This window comes from Nicotiana tabacum, chromosome 6 (genome assembly GCF_000715075.1).
Source record: "Nicotiana tabacum cultivar K326 chromosome 6, ASM71507v2, whole genome shotgun sequence".
Classification (NCBI taxonomy): Eukaryota; Viridiplantae; Streptophyta; class Magnoliopsida; order Solanales; family Solanaceae; genus Nicotiana; species Nicotiana tabacum.
The window spans coordinates 42953928-42978493 of NC_134085.1; the positions used below are offsets into that span (position 1 = coordinate 42953928).

Sequence of the window (24566 nt, forward strand, 5' to 3'; positions counted from 1 at the left end):
AATTTATTACGTCTTTTATTCTTGTAATCTGACGCTATTAATCATTTCTATTCAATTAGTCCACATATCCTTAAAATGACTTATAATTCAATTGTTATCCATTTTCTAGGGTCAATAGTTTAGCGCCCACTATGGGGCTAAGGATAATAGTGCCAATTTTGTACAAATTTCCATAACGCAGTCTACTTTACTCTTGTTCTTTGAGATTTTGATTTCATGTAAATTTAAGGATATCAAACTCTCAATCTGCTCACTTTAACGTTGATGTTGAGTCTGGCCACCATGGCGAAAACAATAATATAGTGTCCAGCAATGGGGTTCCCCTTGTTGACCCCAACGGAGCCCCGGTTTCAGACCTTATCGACACCAACTCACATGTAGTGATCGAAACTAACTTGCCCACCGACCTAGAAAACAACATTCATGGAGGAGCCAGGCCGGTAGCTAGGGGTATGCACGATGGTGAGGCAATGGGATCAATTTGCGGGTGATTTTCAAAATGTTACAAGCTCAACAGGTGGAAATAACCCAGTTACAAAACCAAAGCCACGCTCTCAGCAGAGTTGAGCTTGAACCATCCCGGGAAAATACCCAAAGAAATGAACGAACCTCGAAAAGGTCGGGTAAAGCTGAAGCTGGGGCAAGCCCTAAAATAATAAAGATGCTCAAGGAATTGACGAAGCAGGTTGAATCGGGGGAAAAGAAGATCGAAGCCAACGACAACAAAATAGAGACCTTCGATATTGAAAGGCCTGGATTCCAAGAAATTTATTCAAAAGCCTTTTCCTCCGAGCGCAGCCCTCAAACCAATACTGAAGAAGTTTTGTATGTCCGAAATCCCCAAGTACAATGATTCGTTTACTATGCTTCTAATTATATTGATTCGTTTACTATGCTTGCAGATTCCTTTGTAAAGGCACACGCCGGGGCCATCAAGGTTAAAACCCGGAAGTCAAACCTTTTCAAAGTAAAGAAAAGGGATAACAAGATGCTCAGGGAATTCGTGTCGATGTTTCAAATAGAACGGATTGATCTGCCCCCGATCGCGGACAATTGGACCGTTCAGGCATTTACCCAAGGTCATAACCCCCGAAGCTCATTGGCTTCGCAATAGTTGAAATAAAACTTGGTAGAATACCTTATGGTAACTTGGGCTGACGTCCATAATAGGTACCAATCAAAAATCAGAGTCGAAGATGATCAGCTCAGGATGCCTTCCGGGTCCGTGTATCCCGACAGAACTAGTAATCGACCCAAAAAATAAGTTGAACATTAATCAAGGTCAAACAGATATCGATATCAACCCTATAACGGAGATCGAAGGAGTAATGGGCCCGGACGTAATCTTGCGAAGAGTGAAAAAAGGAACGATCGAGGCCACAATAGTTGGGGACTCATGAGCAAGAACGGTTTTGATAGGCCATTCGGGGCCAGGGAAGCACTGATATTATCGTAGTACAACTTCAGTGACGATGCTGGTAGCATCATATCCTCCATCGGACGTATCAAAGACACCTAATTGCCCGACCATTGCAGTTCGATCCTACCAAAAGGAACCCCAACCTAATGTGTAAGTATCATGGCACTCACGGGCACATAACCGTAGACTGTTGACAACTAAGAGAAGAAGTTGCCCGGTTATTCAATAACGGATACCTTCGAGAATGTCTGAGTGATCGAGCCAAAAACCACTTTCAGAATAGGGACTCTAACAAGCATATCGAACAAGAGTAACCCCAACGCATCATTAACATGATCATTGGTGGAGTCGATATTTCCCAAGGGCAGATGTTAAAGTGCACTAAGGTGTCCATTACAAGGGAAAACGGACTCGGGATTATATGTTGTAGGGATGGTATCTTTCGGTGACGAGCACGCTGAAGGCATTATGAAGCCACATAATGATGCACTGGTAATATTTGTACTAAAAAATAATTCTTGCTTTAAGCGTATGTTAATTGACCTATGTAGCTCGGCTAATATCATCAAATCGAGGGTCGTGGAACAGCTAGGTCTACAAGACCAAATAGTACCTACAGTCTCGGTCCTAAATGGATTCAACATGACATGTGAAACTACTAAAGGGGAGATAACCCTGCTAGTAAACACCTCCAAGACCACCTAGGAAACAAAGTTCTATGTGATTGAAGGAGATATGATATATGATGCTCTATTAAGAAGGCCATGGATTCACAACATGAAATCAATACCCTTGACACAACACCTGGCATTAAGGTTCTCCACACCGAGAAGAATCAAGACAGTTTAATGAGAGTAGCCGACTGCAAAAGAAATGTTCGTGGTCGATTAGGTGACCCTGGTGTTTGCACTCTCAACATCAAAAAATTTTGGAGTCGAAAACTAATTAGAAATCACCGATGCCATCCCCGACCAAATCTTAGAAACATGAGACGGGGCGCGGATGATGATTACAGAAATCCTAGATCATTCATCGCCCCTGATGATTCCAATGCTACCAAGTCGATGGTCGAGGAGCTAGAACAAGTCGTATTGATCGAGAACCTGCCCAATCGGAAGGTATACTTAGGCACGGGGTTGACTCCCGAGCTCAGGAAAAAACTCATTAAATTGCTTATAGCTAACGTTCATTGTTTTGCCTTGTCCCATTTAGATATGATAGGGATCCCGCCTGAAGTAACCACGAATAAGCTAAGCTTAGACTCAAAGTTCCACCCAGTTAAACAAAAAAGGAGACCTCCGTCCGAAGTCAAGCATGCATTCATCAAAGATGAGGCATCCAAACTCCTTAAAATAGGGTCTATTCGGGAAGTTAAGTACACAGATTGGTTATCTAACGTAGTGGTAGTACTTGAAAGGGGAAATAGGTTAAGAATGTGTGTAGATTACAAAGACTCTAACAAGGCCTGCCCCAAGGACTCCTTTCCTTTTCCTAACATCGATCAACGAGCATGAGATACTCAGTTTTCTCGATGCCTTTTCTAGGTACAACCAGATCTAAATGGACCCAGGAAATCAAGAAAGAACTTCTTTCATCACTAAGTTCGGCACCTATTGCCATAAAGTAATGCCATTTTGGACTAAAAATGTCGGTGCCACTTATCAATGCCTATTAAACCGAATGCTCAAAGAACAAATAGGAAAATTAATGGAGGTTTACATTGATGACATGTTAGTTAAGTTACTATGAGCAGAGGACCATTTGAAACATTTGCAGGAATCCTTCGATGTACTAAAGAAATACAATATGAAGATGAACCCAGAGACATGTGCATTCAAGGTAGGATCAGGAAAGTTCCTTGGATTCATGGTGACCAATTGAGGGATAAATATCAATCCCTACAAAATCAAGGCTATAGAATATATCCCCGTGGTAGATAATGTTAAGGTCATACAGAGGCTAACCAAGCACATTGTCACGCTCAGCCGATTCATATAGAGATCATCCGATAAGAGCCATCAGTTATTCTCGTTATTGAATAAAAAGAATAACTTTTCATGGACCCTGGAGTGCCATTAGGCTTTGGAAGAACTAAAACGGTACCTTTTGAGTCCACCCTTGCTCCATATCCCAAAAACAGACGAACAGCTATACCTATACTTGGCAGTATTCGATATAGCGGTAAGCAGAGTCTTAGTTTGGGAATAGGAAGGTTTGCAATTTCCTATCTATTATGTTAGTGGAACCCAAAGTGAGACAGAACCAAGGTGCCCTCACCTAAAAAATTGGCACTGGCCTTGCTAAGCGCCTCCAGAAAGTTGAAGCCATACTTTCAATGTCACCCCATATGCGTTGTAACTTCTTACCAATTAATAAACATAATGCATAAGACCGAGCTCTAGGCCGGTTGGCCAAATGGGCCATGGAAATTAGCATGTACGATATAGAATATCATCCCAGGCCGCAATAAAATCTCAAATCTTGGAGGACTTCGTGGACGAATTCATGCTGGCCTTAATACCCAAAGTAAAAAAGGAATTACTGATGACCTTGGGGACTTCCTTAGGAATCTGGACCCTCTTTATGTACGGGTAACGTAGTTAGGCAATCTATTAGAACTTTTAAATTGAAACAATGAGGCCGAGGATGAGGTCATGATTGCAGGTCTCGAGCTATCTAAGAGCCTAGGGCAAAGTAGTCGAAGCTAAGTGTGACTCCCTCATTGTGGTGAATCAAGTTAAAGGGACGTTCAAAGTAAAAGAAGAACGAATGCGGAGGTACTTGGACAAATTATAGGTCACACTACATTGGTTCAAGGAATGGATCCTACACCACGTACCCTGTGATCAAAATAGTGAAGCCGATGCTCTGACCAACTTGGGGTCATCGGTTGATAACGATGAATTCAGTTCAAGGACAGTAGTTCTAATCATGAAATCGGTGGTGGAGGAAGGTCACGCCAAGATAAACTAAACAAGTTTGACTTGGGTTTGGAGAAATAAGTATATAGATTACTTTAAGACCGGGAAGTTGTCATCAGATCCTAAAGAATCGAGGGCTCAACACACGAAGGCAGCTAGGTTTAGCTTGTAAGGGGGTACTTTGTACAGAAGAACATTTGACGGACCACTCGCCGTATGCTTGGTAGCGGGCGACATCGAATATGTTTTGAGATAATTTCACGAGGGTACCTGTGAAAACCATTCGGGGACGAATTCTTTGGTTCGGAAGATAATCAGGGCCAGCTATTACTAGACCGAAATGGAAAAAGATGCAAGGGACTTTGTATGAAGATGTGATGTTTTTCAGAGGCATGCAACGATGTTTCATCAGCTCGGGAAGCTACTACACTCGGTGTTGTCACCTTGTCCATTCATTAAATGGGGAATAGACATTGTTGGTCCCCTGCTATGGGCACCCGGTAAGGATCAATTTATACTATTTATGAGTGACTATTTTTTAAATGGGTTGAAGCTCTTGCATTCGAGAAAGTCCTAGAAAAAAAAGTTATTGATTTTGTTTGGGACCACATAATATGTCAATTCGGGATACCGGCCAAGATCGTGTGTGATAACGGGAAGCAGTTCATTTACAGCAAGGTATGCATATTTTTCGAGGACCGTAAGTACAAAAGGATCTTGACAACACCTTATCACCCTAGTGGGTATGGGCAGGTGGAGTCTACAAACAAAACTATACTCCAAAACCTTGAGAAAACGTGACTAACGCCAAAGGGAAATAGAAGGAAATTTTGCCCTAGGTCTTGTGGGTGTACCGTACGACTTTGAAATCCAGTACTGAGGCCACTCCATTTTCCTTGTTCTACGGTGCCGAAGTATTAATACCGATCGAGGTAGGAGAATCGAGTCTCAGGTTTCGATATACGAATGAAGATTCAAATAATGAGGCCATGAATACGAGCCTAAAATTATTGTATGAAATGCGCGAGGCCGCCCTCGTCTAGTTGGCTGCCCAGAAACAACGGATAGAGAGATATTACAACTGAAGAGCCAATCTCCGACACTTCAATATCAGTGATTTGTGTTAAGAAAGGTGACACTAAACACTCGGAACCTAAGCAAAGGGAAGCTGTGATGGAATTGGGAAGGTATATATAGAATTATTGGGAACTTGGGCCGACGTCCATAATAGGTGCCAATCAAAAATCAGAGTCGAAGATGATCTGCTCGGGACCCCTTCCAGGCCCGTGTATCTCGTCAGAACTAGTAATTGACCTAAAAAACAAGTCAACCATTAATTAAGATCAAACAGATATTGATATCAACCCTATAACGGAGGTCGAAGGAGTAATGGGCCGGGATGCAGTCTTGCGATGAGTGAAAAAAGGAGCGATTGAGGCTACAATAGTCGGGGACGCATGAGCAAGAACGGTTTTGACAGGCCATTCGAGGCTAGGAAGCACCAAGATTATTGTAGTACAACTTCAGTGACGATACTGGCAACATCGTATCCGCCATAAGACTCATCAAAGACACCAAATGGCCTTGACCTTTGCAGTTCGATCCTACCAAAAGGAACCCCAACCTAATGTGTAAGTATCATGGCACTCATGGGTAAATAACCACAGACAATTGACAACTAAGAGAAGAAGTGGCTCGGTTATTCAATAATGGATACCTTCGAGAATGTCTGAGTGATCGAGCCAAAAACCACTTTCAGAATAGGGACTCCAACAAGCAGATCGAACAAGAGGAACACCAACGCGTCATTTACATGCTCATTGGTGGAGTCGATGTTTCCCATGGGAAGATGTTAAAGTGCACTAAGGTGTCCATTACAAGGGAAAAACGAACTCAGGACTATATGCCGGAGGGATCGTATCTTTCGGTAATGAGGACGTCGAAGGCATCGTGAAGCCACATAATGATGCACTAGTAATATTTGTACTCATAAATAATTCTCGAGTTCAGCGTGTGTTAATTGACCTAGGTAGATCAACTAGTATCATCAAATCAAGGGTCCTGGGATTGCTGGGTATACAAGACCAAATAGTACCTGCAGTCTGAGTCCTAAACGGATTCAACATGACATGCGAAACTACTGAAGGGGAGATAAACCTGCCAGTAAATACCGTCGGGACCATCTAGGAAATAAAGTTCTATGTGATTGAAGGAGATATGAGATATAATGCTCTATTTAGAAGGCTATGGATTCACAACATGAGGGCAATACCCTCGACACAACAGCAGGAATTAAAGTTCCCATACCGGGAGGAATCAAGACAGTTTAATGAGAGCAACCGACTGCAAAACAAATGTTCGTGGTCGATGAGGTGACCCCGGTGCTTGCACTCTCAACATCAAAAATTTCGGAGTCAAAAACTAAATAGCAATCACTGATGTCATCCCCGACCAAATCGGAGAAGCATGAGACGGGACAGGATGATGATTACGGAAATCCAAGGTCATTCATAGCCTCTGATGATTCTAATGCCACCAAGTCAATGGTCGAGGAGCTGGAACAAGTCGTATTCATCGAGCACCTGCCGAATCGGAAGGTATACTGTTACATCTTGCGATTTGCGTACGTTAAAATTTCATTTTTAGTTAACCGACATAGACTCGGGGATGAGATCATCTTGACATTAACGTACTTATGCTATTCATAGCAAGCGATAAATAAGTGTTATGAAGGATAAATGGATTCACGGATTAAAGTAAACGAGTTTCGTTGAAAGTGGCCAATTTGGAATAAAATAAGGCTCAAGCGATAACACCCAATAATTACGAACTAGTACCATATAAGGTAACATATGACCGCGGTAGTATATTATATAAGGTATATATGAAGTATTTTAAAAGTAGATAGAATTTCTGGTAATTTTTAAATTATGCGGGTAATTGATTAATTACCGGTAACAGAACATTAGCCAGTTAACTAATAAGTAGATAAAAATTAATAAATTATTCCCCCACACGTGGCAAAAAGCCACCAAGTCAAAAATGTGACTAAGAAGTCACTTATGCAAGATGTCACTTATGGGAATGATGACTAACCAAGAATCTTTATCCTCTAAGATTCAAATGAATCAAAGGAAACTCTTTCAAATCTTAAAAATAATCAAAAACATTTTCCTTTTAAGATTTAAAACCAAAAACACATTGGAAGAATTTGAAATTTAGATCACATCCATTTTGTCTTTGGTTTCAAAACAAAAAACACTAGAACAAAATCTGCCTTTAGCTTCTTTGGCTTCGTTCTCATTACTTTGGCATTGAAACCAAAATAATTGAAGCAAATCAATTCGTCCAACCTCTTATCCTCAAATCTGTTCTTGGTTTTGAAACCAAGAACATTGAGCATGAAACAAATTCGTCCAAAATTTCAAAAACCAAGCTAAGTTCGTTCTAATTTCGAGGAAATCCAGTGTAAATTTCGCAGAAGCAGATTCGTTCAAATAATTTCAGGAACAAGTATGTTAAGGCTCTCTCTTCTTTCTTTTGGCATGGTCCAAATTATACTGAAGAAACGAACAAATATACAGTTTCTATAATTACTCTATTCATAAAAATAGTAGGGGTGTCTATATTTTTGATTCCCCATGAGAATTATTATTATCTTCTGTTCAAGGGTCTCAGAATAATACACAGTTGAAAAAGTTTATCCGGAAGGAATATTGAGATTATTACATATTTTTCATGCATTTCACTCATTTATACATGTGCATTGAAACATGACCAGATGGCGTTATATACGCGTATATATGTAAATATATGTATATGGGGCATGGGAAAAAGTTATGCCGTTATATACGCACCACCACCTGAAAAGCTGGTATATGTTGATGATATTGCCCACAGTGGCCGAGATGATATGATGGGATGCCCTTAGTGGCTTGATGATATTATGTACATCCATACCTATGCATGGCATGATATTTACACACACGTGCATAATATTATAAACGTTTCAGAATTTACAAGTTATTCAGATTTAAAGATGTGTTTCCTTATTCCATATTTCATCTATGTCTTTTACGTACTAATTTTCATGCCTTACATACTCAGTACATTTTTCGTACTAACGCCCTATTTTACGGGGTATGCGTTTCATGCCCGCAGGTGCAGGTAGGCAAGCTGACGGTCCCCCTTCTTAGGATCCCTGATCAGTGAGAGTTGGCGTGCTCCACTTGATCTGGAGCTGCTTTTGATTTTGGTATGATATGTTTGTATATATATATATGTGTGTGTGTATATATATATATGGGTATGACGTGGATCTGTCCCGTCTTTGTACATTTATATTTCCATTAGAGGTCCGTAGACAGTATGTCTAGTTGGGTTGTATGTAGCCTTGTCAGCTTTCAGTTATTGGATGTATAGTTGTCTATAGCAGCCTTGCCAGCTCGTCTACTGTATTCTGCATGTATACGTACATATGCCTTGTTGGCAGGTTTCTTTCACATATGTTATTTTCCTAATGCAGCAGATCTTATTAAGGTTCATGTCTTAGATGCATGCTTAGGGGTGTTTGACAGGTAGGACTCAGGCACCCGTCGCGGCCCATCGGTTTGGGTCGTGACAAAAGTGGTATCAGAGTGGTTCTGTCCTAGGGTTGTCTAAAGACCTTGTCTAGTAGAGTCTTGTTTATGGGTGTGTCGTGCACCACACTTATAAACAGAAGGCTACAAGACATATATAATGTTATCCTCTCTTTTTATCTTAGATCGTGCGATACAAGAATTCATGTTCCTAACGATACGTTATATTTTTAGCGATGCCTCCAAAGAGTACGGCCGCCCACAAGGGAAAGTCCGTGGCCGGTGAGACTATTAGTCGAGAGCCACGAGTTACTAGGACTCAGGGAGAGTTTCATGGTGAGGTTTTATCTCAGACTTCGCATACTCCGCCCTTTTGAGAAGTGCTCCGAGGGGCACCAGCTCCAGCGCCTGCCCATGTACATTCAGCATCTTAGGCGGGTGCACTGGGTCATGAGATGAGAAATGTTATTCAGTTATTGACCCAATTAGTAGCTGCACAGGCTCAGTGTCAGGAAGTAGGTTTTGGTCACGTAGATAGGTCCGTGAGTGCGAGGGTTCGTGACTTTATTAATTTAGACCATCCGCTATTCACTGGAGTAGATCCAAACGAGGAACCTCTAGTATTTATTGATAGAATGCAGAGGACATTACGGGTAATGAAAGCCACTACGACTAAGTCAGTTGAGCTAGCTTCCTATAGACTCCCAGATGCAGTTAATTGGTACGAGTCTTGGGAATTGTCTAGAGGTGAGGATGCCCCTCCAACAGTATGACAGGAGTTTACGAAAGCTTTTATTCGTCATTATCTGCCACCAGAGCTTAGACGGGCCAGAGTTGATAGGTATTTGACCCTTCGGCAGGGTAACATGAGTGTTCGGGAGTACAGTCTTTAGTTTGATTCGTTGGCTAGGTATGCTCCCACTATTGTATCTAAGATAGAGGATCGGGTTCATCAGTTCATGATGGGATTAGGGCCTCACTTACTTAACGATTGTATATCGGTCTCACTTCAGCCGATTGTGAGCATGATAGGGCCCATAATAAGAGAGCGAGGTTTTCGGGTCCTTCGGGTGGGTTTCAAGGTGGTCAGAGGTAGCAGTACTTGAGATATCCATCCCAGCCCTCGGCTAGCATGCCCCCTCAGTTTGGCTGTAAGAGATTTGATAGTTCTACATATTCAGGGTCTGGTCAGAATTTCAGGGCATCAGGTTCTCAGTATAGGGGTGAGTCAAATTAGATGAAGCCATCCTTTCCACGATGTACTCAATGTGGTAAGCAGCATATCGGGCAGTGCCATATGGGATTAGGTGTTTGTTATACTTGTGGTTATTTGGGCCATGTTATAAAGGATTATTTGATGAGAGGTGATGCAAGCATAGCTCAGCCAGCAGGATTTGTAGCTAGTTCGTCATCATCTGTACGCCCCCTAGGCAAGGACCCCAAGCACCAATGAGTCGTGGTAGAGGCAGCGGTGGATCATCTAGCTCGAGCATCCCTTAGAACCGCATTTATGCGTTGGCAGGACAACATGACCAAGAGTCATCGCCTGATGTTGTTAGAGGTATATTATCAGTCCTCTCATATGATGTATATGCACTGATTGACCCAGGTTCCACCTTATCATATGTTACTCCATTAGTTGCTGGTAAGTTTGGAATAAAACCTGAATTGGTTAAACCTTTTGAGGTATCTACACCTATTGGGGACTCGGTGATAGCTAAGCAAGTATATAAGGGTTGTATAATAGTAGTTCATGATTAACCTACCGTAGCAAACTTAATCGAGTTAGATATGGTAGAATTAATCGAGTTAGATATGGTAGATGAGGTTTGGCAAGAAAGGCAAACATAGACCATGGTGTATTGGGCCTTACAGGATCATTTGGAGAGTGGGCAAGTAGCTTATGAGTTAGAATTGCCCTCGAAATTAGAGTCTGTCCATCCGATTTTTCACATATCTATGTTACGAAAGTGCATTGGCGATCCTACCCGAGTGGTTCCCACGAATGATGTACAGATTATAGAAAACTTATCATACGAGGATGTTCCGATTTCCATCCTAGACCGACAAATCCGCAAGCTAAGGAATAAGGAGGTAGCCTCCGTGAAAGTACTTTGGGGAAACAACAATGTGGAATAAATTACCTGGGAGGCCGAGTAAAACATGAAGTCTAGATATCCCTACCTATTTCCTCCTCCAGAGAAGGGTCCGAGTGAGACATCATAATCATAAGTGTTACATCTCACATTTTTCCTACGTTAAAATTTCCTCTTCAGTTAATTGATGTAGGCTCGGGGATGAGATTATCTGGAGGTTAGCATATTTATGCGATTTATAACAAGCAATAACTAAGTACCATGAAGGAAAGGGTACACGAATTAAAGAAAATGAGTTTCGTTGAAGGTTGTCTATTTGGGATAAAATACGTGTCAGCGTTAATACCCGATAATTATAAACTAGTACCATGCAAGGTACCATATGACCACGGTAGTATAATATATAAAGTGTATATGAAGTATTTTAAAAATAAATAGAATTTTAAGTAATTTGTGGTAAATTTTAAATTATGCGGATAATTGATTAATTACCGGGTAACGAGACATTACCCAGTTAACTAATAAGTGGATTAAAAAATTTATTAAACTAACCCCCACCCCACGTGGCAAGAAGCCACAAGATTTGGAATATGACTAAGTAGTCAATTTTCCAAGTGGCTAAATGTGGTCACAACTTAACTCTGCAAATCTTATCCTTAGAAAGAGTGCCTTGTAAAGGCTTTAAAGTCCAAAAATGCAGCCTTTGGATTAGAAGCAAAACACGTTAGGCAGAAACATTTTCCTTCGTCAAACAATCAAACAACACTTGCATTCTTTGGTTTTAAAGAACCAAAAACGTGAAAGTTTATTTTGGTTTATCAAATTCAATTTTTAGCCAATATTACAATTTCAAAGAACTATCAATTTCGTTTCTGTATCTCGAGAATTTCGTCCATATTTTGTAAAAGCAGATTCGTTCAAATAATTCCGGGAACAGGTATGTTAAGGCTATCCCTTCTTTCTTTTGGCATGATCCATACGATATGAACGAAACGTGCAAATACACAAATTCCAAAAGTAACTCTACTCATAGGAGTAATAGAAATATCTATGTTCTTTAATTTCCAGGTGTCATAATATTTTATCATCTGTTCATGGGTCTCAGAAAAATACGAAAGTTGAAAGGATATTACATTATGATATTGCTCAAGGGGCAAAATGGTCTTATGACATTATGAATGATTTTATTGACGTACTTTTTATGCACTGCATTCATGTGCACTGACCCATGACCAGATGGCGTTATATACGCGTATATATGTAAATATATGTATATGGGATATGGGAAAAGGTTATGGCGTTATATACGCACCACCACCTGATCAGCTGGTATATGATGATGATGTTGCCCACAGTGGCTGAAATATGATTCAAACGGCGTTATATACGCATATATGGGTATGTATTCAAATGGCGTTATATACGCATATATATGTATGTATTCAAACGGCGTTATATACGCGTATATATGTATGTATATATATGTATATGGGATATGGGAAAGGTTATGGCGTTATATACGCACCACCACCTGATCAGCTGGTATACGATAATGATTTTGCCCACAGTGGCTGATATGATATGATAGGATGCCCTCAGTGGCTGATGATGTTATGAAATATGTACCTATGCACGACATGACATTCATACGCATATGCATGACGCTAAAAGTAATTTATGATTTACAAAGTTATTCAGACTTACAAGATGAGTCATGTACTCTATATTTCTTCCATGTCTCTTATGTACTTATTTATATGCCTTACATACTCGGTACATTATATGTACTAACGTCCCTTTTGCCTGGGGACGCTGCGTTTCATGCCCGCAGGTCCCGATAGACAGGTCGAGAGCCCTCCAAGTAGGCTATCAACTAAGAGAAAGATGTTGGTGCGCTCCATTTTCTTCGGAGTTGCTTGTTTGGTTAGTATGATTTAGACGTGTATTGTTTGGTATGGCGGGACTCTATCCCGACCATTATGATATATATGTATTCTTAAAGGCTTGTAGACATATGTCGTGTATGTGAAAGATTGTACAGCCTTGTCGGCCTATGTTTTGAGTTTATAAAAGATCATGTTGCCCTATTAGGCATGTATGTCACGTGTATATGATGATGTATTAAGAAGATACGTTACGTTGGTACTCGGTTGAGTAAGGTACCGTGTGCCCGTCGCGGCCCATCGGTTTGGGTCGTTCTGTCCTAGGGAGTCTACAAGCCGTGTCTAGTAGAGTCTTGTTTATGGCTGTGTCGTGCACCACACTTATAAGCAGGAGGCTACAGGGCATTTAGGATTGTCACTCTTTCTTCTTTCTCTAGATCGTATGGTAGAGCTCACTTATAAGAATTCTAATTCCGAAATTCTATTTTATTTGTAATAAGAGGTTTCCTACATCCGAAAAGAAGGTTTGAAAGAGAGATAGTTGTGGAAGAGCTGAGTCAAAGGAACTAAATTTATGTATGATGCCTACGATAAGTAAATATGAGGTCTTTAGCAGATCATGGGTATACTGAAAGGTGTAAGCTTCCAGATAAGAAGCCTTAAGACAAGAATGCCTATCCATCTTTGTGGTGAAGGTACAATGAGAGATTAAGAAGATAAATACAAGTTTCAGCAAGTAAAAGGAGCAAGGTGAAAAAGGGTACGAAGTACCCAGTTAATGAAGGTTAACAACGTTTATAATTGAGGCAGAGGAACATAAGCTTTTTGAGTTATATTCAATTGTAACAGAGGTATATACAATTGGTCTCACCCCTTCCAGATATGCCCTATGGGAGCTAACGGATATGGTTTAAGAGAAGGACATGATAATAGGATTCAGCTGGGGTTAGAGTAACCCAAAGTGATGAATGGATGGTTTGCATTAGTTGACATTTCCAAAAGATATTACAATGGTGTTAATAGATCTCCTTGTGAGACACCCAGGTGGTGCACTCTAGAATATTACAATTAGATGTGAATACTAGCGTGATAAAAAAAAATCCGAAGATAGGCACTGAAAGCGTGTAAGAGATAAATATTACCTTAAGTGTGGCTCTCATCCCTAGTAGAGCGAGGATGTTGAGCAACCCAAAGAGCCACTGGATGGAGCAAAGGGAAGCTAAAAGCGAAAAAATATTGTATTGAAGTTTTCACAAGACAAGGGATATGCAAAAATATAGCAGAGTAATAAGAAGAGAGATAAGAAAGCATTATGAATAAGGTGTGATACATGGATGAAAACGGTAGAGTGTTATAGAACCTATAGTCAAATGAAGGAAGAGACGAAAGGTGATGGGCCTTAAGACAACGATAGAGTATAGGCCATAAGGTTATATCATCATTTCGAGAAATAAGTTCGTGACTCCAACGCGACTACTAGAGGGGAGAGTTACTCCCCAGAGTAATAAAAATCAGTATGGACTGGTAAACAAGATAAACTAAATATGAATTAGGGACTGAATGATTGGAAAGTACTCGGCATCATGGGAATTTCAGATTTCGTTCCGGCAGTAATAGAATGGACCACAGAAGAAGATTCACGATGAATTCAGAGAATAGTCATTCAGGGAGACGCCTCTCTAGAGCAAGAAATGTGAGCAAAGTTAAGCTTAAGAGACTGTAAGTGCCAATTATGCTAAGTGTCACCCTTGCGAGTAAGGGAATTCGTCATCCTTGGTACAGAAGAATTGCCGCAAGGCGAGTAAGGATCATTGATGTTTAAGAAACGACGCCAAAAATGAAGAGGTAAAACATCTATAGGTAAATCCTCGTGACTTCAGCTTTTAGTACAACCCTAAATGGGGGAACATGGAATAATGTGGCATTAAGCCAGAATTAAGTGGTTCTAGTGACTATGTAATGGTAAAGGAAGAACGCGATAAATGAAAGAGGAATGAGATGGCACTTACCCAAATCTTACAGATACGCTACGATTCAAGAATATTGTGTAAGCACGACGTCAAGGAGAGGAAGTAAAGGTTCTTGCCTAAGCTGTTATTAATAAATAAGGAGCCAGTGCGAGACATAAGTTAAAACAAAGTAAATATCCCAAGAAAGATTACGAGGAATATTGATACGAGAATGGGCCAACGAGTAGTTAGTAATTGGTCAACAAGATCCCAGTTATGGCTAAACAGGAGGTTACAGACGAGTCATCAGATCGTGTAAGATAAACATAGTAGAAACCAACATGGAGAATTCAGCCTCGCAAGTAATATCATTATAATACTTGAGATATATTCAAATAGGAGTCGGGGTAATTGAAGGTACCGTATGAGTGTTACGGGAATAAAAGAGAGTGCTATTGGGAAGACAGTCAAAATATCAGTTCAAAAGCAACCCCACAAGCACAAAGTCATGGATGTAAGTAACTACGGATAGTTATAGGCGAAGAATGACATTAAAAATTCCATTGAGTATGCGATATAATAAGCTCGCATCTTTACAAGAGTCAGAGGATCCTCCGTAAGTACTACAATGAAAGACTAGATGAGGAAACAAGGAAGAAGGCTTCAACCTCAGTACAACGACCTAAAGAGGAAATGGTCGTGTGAAAACAGTCTCAAAACAACATTGTATAAACTCCCTAAGAAAGTGGCACCTACAGTGGCCAATGAACAGGGAGTAAAATTAGAAGTGACATTCAGAATTATATGAGTTGTATGGAATTTCAATATATATATATATGGGCACTAAGATAAGCTAAGTATGGACGCAACGAAGGGACAGAAAGACTAGGAAAAGTAATAGCTTACGTTGAAAGAAAGCTAAGATGGAACAAAAGAATTATTTGATCAATGGTCCAGAATTGGTTGCATGAAAAACTCACTTAAGGGTTTGGAGTTTTATATATATGAAGCATATATAGTCGTAGAAGATTCTGGTATACGTTAAAATAAAGAATTCAGCCCAGGTCATAAACGAAGGATTAAATTGTTAAAGGATCGTATCATGCACATACATCAGCGCCCATAAAAGGCTAAACAGAATAAATAAGACCATGAACCACAGATCGTAAAATAGCTTAAGCCGACGTTAAGGCCAATCAGAATAAGGAGGAAACTAAAGAGTTACATCACCCAAGAAAATCAGGAGTTTGATTATTGGACCCAAAAAAAATAGAAACATCGTGATCGAGAACATTGTAGGATCTCCCTTAAAAATCAGAGATGCGAAAGTGATAGAATATGTGATGTGAGGCTTTAAGGAAAGTAAGGTAAAGGTGAACAATGTACGAGATACTCAAAAGCAAAAGGTTGATGGTATTCCATACTTGGGATAGAAGGCTAGAAGCGCAAGGATTCAATATCTAGGAAGGATAGCGGTGTCGCCAGTGGCATAGTCTTCCAGCATATGGTTTCTAGGTATCGTGAAGCATGATTGAGAAAGTAAAGAAGAGTGAGAAATGATGTTATGTCTCGCCTGATATCTAGAATAACATAAGAAAATATATGGTGCAAGCAAGTTGATTAAACGTTTCGACTAATATAAACAGATATGTGTAGGTCAAAAGATAAAGTATGGTAAAGCGTCAAAGTTCTGGAAGACAGTAATAAGAATAAGAACGGGCAAATGGGAAGGTGATGAGAATGGATAAAGTCCTCAGGATTAAGCCCATAGAGCTAATGGTTTCTTTAAGTTATATAAAGCTCAGTATAACCTGAATGAACTCAAAAGAGTCCAAGATTAATAGCATTTAGACGAGAAGGAATGCTGCCCTGGTAATAGAATAAGGGTATAATTGCGAAAGATAAAGGATGAAGTTTGGGCCTTTGATTGAGTAATGATTTCATGAACTATACAGGATTAAAATATCCACATAAGGTAAATCACACTGGGATGCTATGAACTACGATTATGGGAGTATATTATCATATCACCCAAGGTGGATCAAGACAATCACTTCAAATGTTCCACGATGAGACGTGAGCCATAGCGGCAGTATTACATAAGAGATCAAGTTATCATTGATAGATGATACATCTACATTAAGGCGAATCGACAATGGATGGACAGAAGTCACAAAGAATTAGGTGAGATTAGGTCGTCATTAATAAGATGAATAGTAAGGAAGAAGCATTAAAGGATATAGATTTATACATATAGGATAAACAATGAGAGTACGATGGGATTTGGTAGCAGACCTCAACAACAATAAATTAAAGTAAAAGTTATGACAGTAAAGTTATGCGAATTGATAAATGGATCTATGAAATAAGGCATAACAATATTCGTAAGTTCAACAAAGTACTCGAGCAAAGAAATTCAATATAACCATAGATGCCTAGAGGGACGTCCTATCAAGATTGGTATATGTTTACAAAGTGAGGCCTAGAGATTGGGAAAAAAAAGAAAGAAGAGTCGTATAGGAACACTTACAAGGTCAAAATCGTACAAACTGCATGACAGAAGGTGGCAACACTCACAAGTCATGGTGTGAGAAAGAGGCCTAGGGGAGGGGGAAATGTCCTGGCCTTTGGACTTATTCACAGAATAGTTGCCTACATGGCAAAAGGACTACTAAAGTATTTGCAAGAGCTATGGGATATGAGAACGATAAGCGCATCAGTCAACATTCGAGGACGAATGTTCCAAAGGGGGGAATTATGTTACATCTCACATTTTTCCTACGTTAAAATTTCCTCTTCAGTTAATTGATGTAGGCTCGGGGATGAGATTATCTGGAGGTTAGCATATTTATGCGATTTATAACAAGCAATAACTAAGTGCCATGAAGGAAAGGGTACACGAATTAAAGAAAATGAGTTTCGTTGAAGGTTGTCTATTTGGGATAAAATACGTGTCAAGCGTTAATACCCGATAATTATAAACTAGTACCATGCAAGGTACCATATGACCACGGTAGTATAATATGTAAAGTGTATATGAAGTATTTTAAAAATAAATAGAATTTTAAGTAATTTGTGGTAAATTTTAAATTATGCGGGTAATTGATTAATTACCGGGTAACGAGACATTACCCAGTTAACTAATAAGTGGATAAATTTTTTTATTAAACTAACCCCCACCCCACGTGGCAAGAAGCCACAAGATTTGGAATATGACTAAGTAGTCAATTTTCCAAGTGGCTAAATGTGGTCATAACTTAACTCTGCAAATCTTATCATTAGAAAGAGTGCCTTGTAAAGGCTTTAAAGTCCAAAAATGCAGCCTTTGGATTAGAAGCAAAACACGTTAGGCAGAAACATTTTCCTTCGTCAAACAATCAAACAACACTTGCATTCTTTGGTTTTAAAGAACCAAAAACGTGAAAGTTTATTTTTGTTTATCAAATTCAATTTTTAGCCAATATTACAATTTCAAAGAACTATCAATTTCGTTTCTGTATCTCGAGAATTTCGTCCATATTTTGTAAAAGCAGATTCGTTCAAATAATTCCGGGAACAGGTATGTTAAGGCTATCCCTTCTTTCTTTTGGCATGATCCATACGATATGAACGAAACGTGCAAATGCACAAATTCCAAAAGTAACTCTACTCATAAGAGTAATAGAAATATCTATGTTCTTTAATTTCCAGGTGTCATAATATTTTATCATCTGTTCATGGGTCTCAGAAAAATACGAAAGTTGAAAGGATGTTACATTATGATATTGCTCAAGGGGCAAAATGGTCTTATGACATTCTGAATGATTTTATTGACGTACATTTCATGCATTGCATCCACTTGCATTGACCCATGACCAGATGGCGTTATATACGCATATATATGTAAATATATTTATATGAGATATGGGAAAAGGTTATGGCGTTATATACGCACCACCACCTGATCTGCTGGTATATGATGATGATGTTGCCCACAGTGGCTGAAATATGATTCAAACGGCGTTATATACGCATATATAGGTATGTATTCAAATGGAGTTATATACGCATATATATGTATGTATTCAAACGGCGTTATATACGCGTATATATGTATGTATATATATATATGTATATGGGATATGGGAAAGGTTATGGCGTTATATACGCACCACCACCTGATCAGCTGGTATACGATGATGATTTTGCCCACAGTGGCTGATATGATATGATGGGATGCCCTCAGAGGCTGATGATGTTATGAAATATGTACCTATGCACGACATGACATTCATACGCATATGCATGACGCTAAAAGTAATTTATGATTTACAAAGTTATTCAGACTTACAGGATGAGTCATGTACTCTATATTTCTTCCATGTCTCTTATGTACTTATTTATATGCCTTACATACTCAATACATTATTTGTACTGACGTCCCTTTTGCCTGGGGACGCTGCGTTTCATGCCCGCAGGTCCCGATAGACAGGTCGAGAGCCCTCCAAGTAGGCTATCAACTCAGCGAAAGATGTTGGTGCGCTCCATTTGCTTCGGAGTTGCTTGTTTGGTTAGTATGATTTAGACGTGTATTGTTTGGTATGGCGGGACTCTATCCCGACCATTATGATATATATGTATTCTTAAAGGCTTGTAGACATATGTCGTGTATGTGAAAGATTGTACGGCCTTGTCGGCCTATGTTTTGAGTTTATAAAAGATCATGTTGCCCTATTAGGCATGTATGTCACGTGTATATGATGATGTATTAAGAAGATACGTTATGTTGGTACTCGGTTGAGTAAGGTACCGTGTTCCCATCGCGGCCCATCGGTTTGGGTCGTGACAATAAGGTACGCGTATAAATTCTTATGTTGGTTTTTTATCGTTGGCCATGTGAGGCCATTGTCGTTATTCATAATTATGATCCGGTGTGGCGTTGGATTATTAAGCTTCTACAGGGAGAGTTGGTAGTAGTGTTATTACAAAGGCGACCCTGCCAAAGTTATATGGATCACAGAGAGTTGAAAATTCGAGGATGAATGTTTCTAAGGGGGGAAGGATGTTACATCTCGTGATTTTTGTACGTTAAGATTTCGTTTTCAGTTAACCGACGTAGACTCGGGGATGAGATCATCTTGATGTAATGTACTTATGATATTTATAGCAAGCGATAAATAAGTGTTATAAAGAATAAAGGGATACACAGATTAAAGGAAACGAGTTTCATTAAAATTGGCAAATTTAGAATAAAATATGGGTCGAGCGATAATACCCGATAATTATGAACTAGTACCATGTAAGGTACCATATGACCAAGGTAGTATAATATATAAAGTATTTTAAAAGTAGATAGAATTTGTGGTAATTTTTAAATTATGCGGGTAATTAATTAATTACCGGGTAATAGAACATTACCCAGTTAACTAATAAGTGGATACAAATTAGTAAATTAACCCCCCACACGTGGCAAAAAGCCACCAAGTCAAAAATGTGACTAAGAAGTCACTTATACAAGATGTCACTTATCGGAATGATGACTAACCAAGAATCTTTATCTGCTAAGATTCAAATGAATCAAAGAAACTCTTTCAAATCTTAAAATAAATCAAGAAACATTTTCCTTTTAAGATTTAAAACCAAAAAAATGTTGGAACAAGTTGAAATTTAGATCATATCCATTTTGTCTTTGGTTTCAAAACCAAAAACGCTAGAGCAGAATCTGGCTTTAGCTTCTTTGGCTTCATTTTCATTACTTTGGCATTGAAACCAAGAGAATTGAATCACATAAATTCGTCCAACCTCTTAACCACAAATTTGTTCTTGGTTTTGAAACCAAGAACATTGAACAGGAAACAAATTCGTCCAAAATTTCAGAAACCAAGCCAAGTTCGTTCCAATTTCAAGGAATTCCAGTGTAAATTTCATTGAAGCAGATTCGTTCAAATAGTTCTAGGAACAGGTATGTTAAGGCCCTCCTTTCTTTCTTTTGGTATGGTCTAAATTATACTAAAGAAACAACCAAATACATAGTTTCTATAATTACTTTATTCATAGAAATAGTAGGGGTGTCTATATTCTTGATTCCCCATGAGAATTATTATTATCTTTTGTTCATGGGTCTTAGAATAATACACAGTTGAAAAAGTTTATCCGGAAGGAATATCGAGATTATTACGTATTTTTCATGAATTTCACTCATTTATACATGTGCATTGACCCATGAACATATGGCGTTATATACGCGTATATATGTAAATATATGTATATGGGACATGGGAAAAGGTTACGACGTTATATATGCATTACCACCTGATAAGCTGGTATATGTTGATGATATTGCCCACAGTGGCCGAGATTATATGATGGGATGCCCTCAATGGCTTGATGATATTATGTACACTCATACCTATGCATGGCATGAATTTATACGCACATGCATGACATTATAAACGTTTCAGAAGTTACAAGTTATTTAGATTTAAAGATGTGTGTCCTTATTCCATGTTTCATCTATGTCTTTTACGTACTAATTTTCATGCCTTACGTACTTAGTACATTTTTCGTTCTGACACCCTATTTCACGGGGCCTGCATTTCATGCCCGCAGGTGCAGGTAGGCTAGTTGACGGTCCCACTTCTTAGGATCCACTGATCAGCGAGAGTTGGCATGCTCCACTTGATCGAAAGCTGCTTTTGATATTGGTACGTGTGTGTGTATATATATATATATATATATATATATATATATATATATATATATATATATATATATATATATATATATAGAGAGACGTGGCTCATAGCCCGTTTGGCCAAGCTGCAAAAATCAACTTATTTTGAGAAGTGCTTTTTCTCAAAAGTGCTTTTCTCAAAAATACTTTTGGTGAGAAGCAGTTTGGGTTTGATAATTAATTTTAAAAGCACTTCAGAGCAGCAATTATTGTTTGGTCAAGCTTTAGAAAACTTCTTCTAAGTGTATTTTTCTCAAAAATGCTTTTCAAAAAAATGATTTTGGAGAGAAGCTACTTTTTTCTTCTTCTCCCCAAAAGTACTTTTTTCCTTTCAAAAAGCTTGGCCAAATACCTTAATTTAAGAAAAAAGCACTTTTAACAAAAAAAGTGCTTTTGCCTCAAAAGAATCTTGGCCAAACTGGTTGTCTGTCCCTTCTGTTGATATATGAAATGCCTTGTAAGTGAGGTGATGAGTCCGTACATATGCTAATTGTTGAAAATCCTGTTTTCATTAACTAACTATAACTGTGTTTCCTTCCTTGTTTATACTACTTGTAATTTAAGCCTACTGTTAACTTAGGGAAGCATATCTAATTGACTTAATTGCTTTACTTGCTCAAACTGCTTTATTTGAATTCTATGCAGCATGTTAGGTTAGAAATACCTATTTTACCTTGGTATGAAATTGGATTTAATTGAATACTCTTCGTATTGCTGTTGTGTGTTTACTTTGGGACTACGGGCGATATCCCGGTAGATCCCCCTTGTCTGTTTAGTTGGGACTACAGATTGATATTCCGGTAGATCCCCTTGGACATTTATATTTGAATTACGGGACTGCACCCAGTAGATTCCCCCAGTACTGGGTATTTACATTTGGGACTACGGATAGGGATTCTGGTAGATCCTCGCGCACTATGAGTTGGAATACGGGATGACACCCGGGAGATCTACTGGATATTTACATTTGGGGACTACATGATGGTATCCAGGGAGATCCCCAGTTGCTATCTCTATATGGAGTTACGTTCTTATTTGTAATTTTCTCTCCATTGTATTTGTTGTTATTCTTACTATCCTGTGTTACTTCATACTGTTAGTATTTAATTATATTGTCGTATTCTATATTGTTTTACCTTACTTTTCAGCTATAATCAGTAGGGTTGTTGGCCCAAGTACATGTAAAGTTTTAAAGACTGACAAAAGAACTCAGGCATGGACCAGGTCCATCTTGTGAAGCACAATCATGATCAACCCAAACATGTGAGAAACACGTGAAGGAGATAAATCTAACTTATCAGAAGTAATATATCCTGATTTGATCGAAAAGGTTGCATATTGGATAAGGAGATAAAGACTCCTTACACGAAGAGAACACAGTTTAGGAAGAAGATAGTGTTAGAGTATGAGATCAACTAGAACTCTTCAATGATAGAAGAGTAGCATCTGAATCCCAGTCAATCTCTAATTACAAACACATTAAATATCAGTGTTGTTCTCTTTTACAGGTGATGCACATAAGCAGAAGTTAAACTTAAATTGAGAACAAAACAACAAGGCGCTTTTGCAAGCAATTTATGTGTGATTCAAGCGTGCAATCCTGAAGCTACTTGAACAAGATAGAAGAACCAGTTACAAGTATCTATCTTTTATTCCAGTTCAATTGTATTAGGTTATTTTACATTGTATCTTTCAGCTTTATAGAAGCAATTGTATTAGGTACCTAGAGTGTTCAAGTTAGAGTTAACTTGAAGTTGTTTCCACAGTTAAGGTTGTATTCTACACCGGGATTATAGTTAATCCTAGGTTTACAAAAGACTTTTTGTAAATGTAGTTTTTAGCTCAGTGATTTTAATGGAAGTTTGGGAAAATCCAACTAATTAGTAGGTCGTGGTTTTTTTACCTTTTGAGCCAGGTGATTTCCACGTAAAAATCTCTATGTTCTTTATTTTCTTTACTTATTATTCCGCGAACAGTAGTAGTTGGAACACATAGAAGAATCAGGTCCTTATATAGTCAAGTTAAGCGAAAATTTGGTTCCATACAAATCACCCCCCCCCCTTGTGTGGTATTAACGTATAAAACATCAATTGGTATCAGAGCGGGTTATCCTTGAAGAGGTTAACACCTTAGGAAAAGATCAAGATGAGTGCACCACCTGAAAATTGGGAAGGGCAATCCACTGCTAGGACCACTCTTTAATGGTTAGTACTATTCTTGGTGGAAAACAGGATGAGAGATCACATCATAGGAGAAGACTATGAACTCTGGGATATAGTCACTAATGGTCCCCTAGCTACTACAAAGAAGAATGTTGAAGGAGTGGATGTGCCAAAGACAAGAGCTAACTGCACTGCTGAAGACTTGAAGAAATGGAAAAAGAATACCAAGGCCAAGAAATGGCTTCTGTGTGGACTGGGTCCAGACGAGTACAGCCGGATTCAAAGTTGTACCACTGCTAAGGAGACATGGGACACTTTACAAGTGGCTCATGAAGGAACTCCTCAAGTAAAGAGATCAAAAGGAACACAACTATATTCTCAATATGAGAATTTCACTATGAAGGAAGGAGAAACTATCCAAGAGATGTACACAAGGTTCACAACACTAACAAATGAACTTAAATCTCTTGGGAGAATTATCCTTGAAGAAGACAAGGTTGAGAAAATCTTAACAAGGGTCTTACCAGTAACTTTGGAAAGCAAAATCACTGCTATTCAGGAATCAAAGAACATTGCTACTCTCAAGTTGGATGAACTGATTGGAAATCTCAATACCTATGAACGTAGAAGGCAAACCATGAAAATGGATGCACCCAAGAAGGAAAGGAGCCTGGCTCTCAGAATAGCTAAAGGTGCAGATCTGGAGGATGATGAAATGGCCATGATCACAAGGGATTTCAAAAATTACCTAATGAGAGGAAAGGGTTCTTCAAGAGGTACAACCTTCAACCAACCAAGGGCTCATGAGAAACAGACCAACAAGGGGTGCTACAAATGTGGCAA

General features: G+C 38.9%; 1 long non-coding RNA gene across 1 annotated transcript; it reads left to right on the forward strand.

Annotated features, from left to right (window-relative positions):
* Window positions 1–18160: 18160 nt before the first annotated feature.
* On the forward strand, window positions 18161–19573 carry LOC142181460 (uncharacterized). The gene is made up of 2 exons (XR_012710105.1): window positions 18161–18408; window positions 19307–19573. It is a non-coding gene; the product is annotated as an uncharacterized LOC142181460 (long non-coding RNA).
* The last annotated feature ends 4993 nt before the right edge of the window (window positions 19574–24566 follow it).